Source organism: Hibiscus syriacus, unplaced genomic scaffold, assembly GCF_006381635.1.
Source record: "Hibiscus syriacus cultivar Baekdansim isolate YM2019G1 unplaced genomic scaffold, ASM638163v2 tig00112501_pilon, whole genome shotgun sequence".
In the NCBI taxonomy this organism is placed as follows: Eukaryota; Viridiplantae; Streptophyta; class Magnoliopsida; order Malvales; family Malvaceae; genus Hibiscus; species Hibiscus syriacus.
In genome coordinates, this window is record NW_024063348.1 from 557,016 (window position 1) to 564,976 (window position 7,961).

At 37.4% G+C, this 7,961-nt stretch overlaps 1 pseudogene; it reads left to right on the forward strand.

The window, feature by feature from the left end:
- The first annotated feature begins 396 nt into the window (after positions 1 to 396).
- Positions 397 to 7,961, forward strand: LOC120180771 (annotated as a pseudogene).

Consider the following 7,961-nt stretch of genomic DNA (forward strand, 5'->3'; position numbering starts at 1 on the left):
GGCTTGATCAACTGGTTGGACGTAAACGGCGCCGCCACCATACGAAAGAGTCTGCTTCGTCCACCATATGTTATGGGTTGTTACATTTAAGCCGATGAATGTTAAAATTCAAATCACAAATAAGTTTATCTATAATTATTTATTATTCTAAATATTTAAAATTCATAATTTTATTTATTTTAAACATAATTTAAAAATTACTTGAAAGAATTATTTTATAAAACATTGAAAAAATTAAGCATCCAAAAGCTAACTAATAATTATTTGTAAAAATCTATTTATTTAATATTTTTCACTTTTGCTGTTTTTCTAGAAGAAAAAAAATTGAAAATTGTAATTTTCTTTTTGCCATTAAAACTGTTTCCGTAGTTTTTTTTTCGTAGGAAACAAACGCCATCTTTTCTTCTGCCATTGCTACCCTGTTCTGTAACTCATTTTCTCCCAGTAAATAGCGTGTAAGGAAACTCTAGATGAATTCATCAAATCAAACACCGGATGATTCCTCTCAGTTCCCTCTTCCCCATGTTAGTCTCACTCCACCTTTATCGAATCCTATTCCTAACACCAATTTCCATCCGATCCCTAAACCGAATGCCTCTCTTCCTCCCGATGATCACATTCACTCCCTCCCAGTTCCCCAAAAACGACGACGCGGCCGGCCTCAACGGAATGCCCCGACGACATCGTCCTTTCAGCTCCTTAACTCCCCCAGTGGCTCCTTCAATCTCAATCTCCCAGGCTCTAACCAAAACCTTAATCATAATTCGATGCCATCGTCATCAGCGGCGACGCACAGACTACACAGCCCAAAATGGACGGTGAGATCATCGTGATCAATAAGGAATCAACGGCTGAGGCTCTTGCCGCTCTTTCTGCTGGATTCCCTTCCGATTCTCTCACCGAGGAAGAAATTGATTTCGGTGTCGTTTCCTCTGTTGGCGTCATCGAGCAGGTAAATTATATTCTCATTCGAAATCACATTATTGCAAAATGGCGCGAAAATGTATTGACTAAAGACATGTTTGTTGATTCTATACCCAAACATTGTAGCATAATTTTAGATTCTGCTTATAATTATTTAGTTGCATATGGATATATAAATTTTGGGGTTGCCCCAGCAATTAAAGAGAAAATTCCAGCAGAACCAAGTAGAAGTAAAGTGATTATTATTGGCTGACTGCGGCTAGACATTTAATGAGGTTCGGGTTTAAGGTGATGGTTTTGGAAGGGAGAAAGAGAGCGGGTGGGAGGGTTTATATGAAGAAGATGGAGGGAGGGAATAGGGTGAGTGCAGCTGCGGATTTAGGTGGGAGTTTGTTAACAGGTACCTTGGGGAATCCATTAGGGATTGTGGTGAAACAATTGGGTGTTTCTCTTTTTAAGGTGAGGGACAAGTGTCCACTTTATCGGATGGATGGGAGTCCGGTGGACCCGGATATGGATATGAAGGTGGAGAAGGCTTTTAATAGGCTTTTGGATAAGGCTAGTAAGCTTAGGAAGTTAATGGGGGAGATTTCGATGGATGTTTCACTTGGGGCTGCATTAGAGACATTTAGAGAGGTTTACAGGGATGTAGTGACTGAAGAGGAGATTAGTTTGTTCAATTGGCATCTTGCAAATTTAGAATATGCAAATGCTGGATTGGTTTCGAAGCTTTCACTCGCATTTTGGGACCAAGATGATCCATATGACTTGGGAGGAGATCATTGCTTCTTGCCAGGAGGAAATGGGAGGTTGGTTCAGGCTCTGGCTTAGAATGTGCCTATTTTGTACGAGAAAATTGTGCATACTATCAGGTATGGCAGTGACGGCGTGCAGGTTATGGTGGGAGCTCAGGTGTATGAAGGTGATATGGCATTATGTACAGTGCCTCTCGGAGTTTTAAAGAGTGGGTCGATCAAGTTTGCGCCAGAGTTGCCTCAGAGGAAGCTTGATGCCATAAAGAGGTTGGGATTTGGGTTGTTGAATAAGGTTGGAATGCTTTTTCCCCATGTATTTTGGGGTACAAATCTTGATACGTTTGGGTATCTTACTAAAGATCCAAGCCGTCGAGGGGAGTTTTTTCTGTTTTATAGCTATGCTACAGTTGCCAGTGGTCCTCTATTGCTCGCTTTAGTAGCAGGAGAAAATGCACATAGGTTTGAAACTCAGCCTCCTGTAGATGCTGTGGCCCAGGTTCTCCAAATTCTCAAGGGTAATTAATCCGATTTAATGAGTTGACACTTGACATGCTTTATGTATTCAGTATTATTTTGAATCTAAGCTTGAAACCGGGATGCATTTTTTATATGCGGGAAGATTTTTAATGTTACGATGCAATTTTATCTGCTTTATGTATTTGTTACTCATACGGCTCAATTAATCGCAACCTCCTTGAATGGTAGATAACAGTGGGCGTTTTCTTATGTTCTTGTGTGCATATTATTTAAAGAAAGGGAAAGTGTCATTTGTAAGTGAACTTATTAGTATAGTGATTTTTTTATGACTTTAACTTGTTTCAATTTTGGTTGTATACAATGATGCACATCTTATATCCAAAAAAAATAATTGTTTTGGTTACGCTTTGTGTATGTTTGCATGCAGGTATATATAAACCACAAGGCATCACATCCCCCGAGCCCCTCCAAACTGTCTGTACCAGATGGGGTGGTGATCTCTTCAGCCTAGGTTCGTACTCTAATGTTGCAGTGGGAGCATCTGGAGATGACTATGATATATTAGCAGAAAGTGTGGGGGACGGAAGACTTTTCTTTGCAGGGGAGGCCACTACAAGGTGATACCCTGCTACCATGCATGGAGCTTTTCTTACTGGACTCCAGGAAGCTGCAAATATGGCTCAATATGTGAAGTCTCGTGCTGCTAAGAAAAAGTTTGACAGGAGTTCATCAAATAATGCTTATTCTTGTCCTTATGGATTTGTTCAGAGAACCTGATATGGAATTTGGTAGTTTTTCTGTAATTTTTGGTCGAAAGAATGCTGATCCAAAGTCACCAGCCATTCTGAGGGTGGCAATTAGTGAGCTCCTAAAGAAGAATCAGGAAAGCTCAAAGCCTGATCAGCAACATTCAAATAAGGTGCTTTTTCAGCAGCTTCAATCACATTTTAATCAACAACAGTTACATGTTTACACATTGTTATCAAAGAGACAAGCACTTGATTTGAGAGAAGTGAGAGGTGGTGATGAGAAGAGGTTGAACTATCTGTGTGAAAAGCTGGGAATTAAGTTGGTAGGATGGAAGGGTTTGGGACCTACTGCTGATTCCGTCATTGCTTCTATTAAAACACAAAGGGGTCTTCGACAACCCTCTTCAAATCCTTTGGCTCTAAAATCAGGTGAGAGAGTCATAGAATATTCCTTTGTTTGTATCTTTATCCCAAAAATATGAAATTTACTCATGAAATAACATTCCCTTGGTTTTAAAATGCGAGATGCGCTCTGATGCGTTTAGTGTCCCGAGAGACGATGCGTGATGCGCTCGCATCACGAACCCGATGCGCTAATTTTCACAAAAAAAATACTTTTGAACTAATTTTATACCCTGTAAATACTTATATATAAAAAATACATCAATTAATAAAAAAAGTAGTTTAATAGTACTTCATAAATGTTAAATAACATAATAGACAAGTATGCGTAGGAAAATCAAAACAACCAAAAGACAAATCAACAATAGCTCCCACTTCCCTTCCCCCCACAGAGTTCTCCAAACTTTCTCTAGTCACAAACTAAATGTCTCCAAGGTCCCCATCATCAAACCCGAGCACGTCTCCATCTCCCTCATCATCATCAGTCACTCCAATTTCTTCCTCCATCTCATCTTCATCAACAAGAGCAGGTCTTTTTCCTTTATCATTTCTTGATGGGCCGACTCCATCATCACCTCCTCTTCTTGATCCTCTAGTGAAATGACTTGGCTCATTAGCCCCGGAAGCTCTACCCACCGCATCCCATGTAAGATCATCATCAAGAAACACCAAATCTTCTTCATTTTCATCATTTTCCATTCTACCCATCAACCATTCATTACTTTCATCAATATCATCCAAAGCAATAGGATCAGAGGTTCCCTTTCGGCGTTGAAATGAATGATTGAATTTAACATAAACCATATCATTCAATCTTTCTTGTGTCAACATATTGCGCTTCTTGGTGTGAAGCTATCAAAAATTAAATTGTATGTTAATTGATAATATATTTTAATTAAAGTACGAAATTGAGATATATATACACTATTACACTTACGTGTTGAAAAACGCCCCAATTTCTTTCACAACTTGTGGCACTACAAGTAAGACTAAGAACTCGTATGGCAAACTTTTGCAAGTTAGGAGCCGAAGCTCCATATGTTTCCCACCATTCCGCTACAAGGAGCAAAAAATTAGAAGAGTAAAATCAGTATGCATAAGAGTAATAACATATTTTTAATTTAATACATTTATAGAATTATTCTTACCCGGTGCCATTTGCTTCCTTTGCCCAATAGCCGAACTTTTACCAAACATCCCTTCGGCTTTCTTATACTTGTTTAATTCTCTTATGGTTTGGTCTTCCACTTGAGCATTCGGGGACAACCTTTCAATGCAAGATTGTAAACCATCCATTATTTCTTCACAACTTTCAATCCGCTTCACATCATCATAGAAAATGGATGGGTTTAAGTAATGGCCCGCGGCATGCAAAGGTCGGTGGAGTTGATGTTCCCACCTATGGTCAATGATCTCAAATGTTTTTTTGTAACGATCTTCTTGATTTGGGAAGCTTCTAGCAATACTCTCCTTGGCCCTATCCATGGCTTCATAAATATAACCCATGGCCGGCCTTTTTTCCCCATCAACCAATCTAAGGATACTAACAAGAGGACCCGTCAACTTGAGTGTATATGCAATGTTCCTCCAAAAGGTCTCTTGTAAAAAGTAAGAATGCACCAATTTGCCATTATGTTCCTTAGACCACTTGCTCTCCATCCATTCTTGAGAAGCAACCATCTTCCTCAAGTTATTTTTTTGCTTGTGAAATTGAAGAAGAGTGATAAAGGATGTTGCAAATCGAGTAATCGCGGGCCTATGCAAGTTCCTTTGATTTGTGAACTTCCTCATCAAGTTTACTAGACCAACATAACTGTATATATACCTGTTTGCCGACATTGCCTTTTTCAAACAATTTTTCACCTGCGGAATTTGCTTCCCAATATCTTCTAACATGAGATCTATGCAATGTGCCGTACATGGAGTCCAATAAAGATGTTTTCTAGTAGCTTCTAACATCTTTCCTACAAAGTTTAAAATAAACAATTAGGTGGCATTATATATATATATGAAAGAGAAATACTAAATTAGTAAATGTTAGTAAGTAGTAATTTAGTAGTATATTACCTGCTTTGACATAGGCGGATGCATTATCGGTGATCACTTGCACCACATTCTCTTCGCCAACTTCATCTACCATTTTGTCAAGAATCCCAAACAACAAGTTGGCAACCTTGGAGACATCCGAAACATCCATCGATTTAACAAATATGGAACCCTTTGGAGAGTTCTCCATGAAGTTAACGATGTCTTTTTGGACAACCGAATCTCTCCATCCATCCGATAGAATTGAGCAACCTTTATCGGCCCATTCTTTCTTGTGTTCGTTGACTTGCTCTGCCACCTCTTTTACTTCTTGCTTGAGTAATGGAACTCTAAGCTCATACATACTTGGTTGTTTCATTCCCGGACCAAATTGTCCTATAGCTTCAATCATAACCTTAAAGCAATCATAATTTGCGGCATGAAAAGGAATGCCCGCATCATAGAACCACCGTGCTATATATTTACAAACTTTTTCCCTCAACTCTTTTTGAACCGTGACATTGATAGTTTGTTGCTTCCCTCCTTTTCCAACTTTTCTTCCTTTGACAACATCTTCGGGATTAGGAGCGAAGAACTTATCTATAGGACCTTTTTGTCTTGGCTTTTTTCTTTGAGACATTTTGCTACTACCCCTTGCACTTCAACATAATCATCTTCATCAAGATCATAGTCACTATAGTCGAATCTTCTTGAGTAAGTTGAGTTCATCTTTTTTTTCTATGGTTTCCATTTCTTTTTTTTTTGCATGAAAGACCTCACATCTTCCTTTACATGCTCTGGACAGTTTGGGCAACTAGTAACATCCGGCAAACCACCAATGAAATGCCATTTCATTCGATACACACCACCCTTCACTACTTTAGGACAAAAATGGCAACGAAAATTGTTTCTGTTGGTAGGCTCTTGCGTAGAATATTTCCTAGCTGGATCAGTTGATTTGTTGGTTGTGTTTGTATTTGAACCCGTTGAGGTAGCACTAGGAGTTGGTTCCATACTAAAAATCACAAAAAACAACTTGTTTTAGTACATATAAAAGCTTAAACAAGTAGCAAAACAATCACACACCCCAACAACAAAAAGAAACAGTTCTTCGCTAAACCTTCAGTAAAATCAATTTAAAGCTATTGCGGCATTAAAGCTTCTTGATTTAGTTTTTTCAGTAAAATCATAGGACGTAAAAACAGTTCATTCATTTAAGCAACAAAAAAACAACTTGTTTATGTTTCTAAAAGCTAAAAGCTTTTGCAACTAAAAGCTATTGCAACAAAAAGAACTTATCTATAGGACGTAATAGCGCGCCTGATGCGCGCTTTTTTAAACCAAGAACATTCCTATGGTTTGGTAAAGGGGCATCAATGTTGAAAACTGTCAATTTAACGAGGCCTTCCATTCCTTAAAAAAAAAGAGGCAAACCTTTTAATTTTATTTTTCTAATATATGTTGAAGATGTCCTTATGGTTAATGGAGGGATGTTACATGATACTTATTCCCCTATTTTTTTTTCATTATTTTCACAGAAAGGCCAAAATAGTACGCAAAACTAAAGGGTTGCCTCTTCCAATTGTGAATGTGGTAAATGGAAATCTGTCAGAGGAAATAAAACTGACAAAGCAGGCTCCTCTTGACTCTTCTAGTTCAGGTATGTCTGAAGTTTTCCAGTTTCCTTCTATTGCTTCATTTCTTTTGGTGCAGTTCCATGTCATGCAATTAATTGTTAAAGTTTGGTTTTCTGATCTTTTATGTTCTACGTCAAAAGTAATATCAACTGTTTTTCTGTGTCGGTTGCTATCTGTTGTCAAATATCTCGATTGTTCTAGTATTGTTCATCTATTTTTCCCTGGTTCATTTAAGTTGCGTTTAAAAATTTAGATTTAAAATTTGGATTTACTTTCAATATAAGTGTAAATTGTGTAATAAAACACATGTAAATGGAGCACATGATAATTTTTCAATTTCATGAATTTGTTGGATGTCATTTAGTACGGAATTTGAAATACCTATAAATATTTTTGAAATTGAAATTCTTTATAACTTGAAAATATATAAGTACATTGAATCATAATTAATTTATATATAATGTATGCATTTCAGTCTCACAATCTATTAAACAAAAGAAATCCAAATCCATATTTCCAAACTTTCCAAACTTAGGATCAGAGTTTTTCTCTCCTTATAAAAATTATGGGGAAACTTTTGTTATTGGCTATTGTATGTTCTTGATTTAGAGTGAGTTGTGATGGAAAACCCAAGATAAGGAAATCGACCTAAATTTACTTATATCTATCGTTGTAAAATGGTGTTAATATTTTTTAAAATCTAAGTATAGAAAATAAAAATCCTTGTAATAGGGCAAAACCAAGGTGAGATGTTGAAGCAATGAGCTGGATATGTGTTTTTTTCATGGATCCTGAAGATCTAAGAGTTTCATAGTTCAATGGCATTGCCTAAGCCAGAATATTCTGCAAACCCCCCTTCAATTCTTGGAGCTTGTACCTGAGACTTAAAAATGTTGCCATACAAGCTGGAATCAAATGTGTTCTATTCCCTTATGTTACTTGGATTCGGGTGTGAGTATCGGTTACAGGTATGCAATCTATATGGATATTTT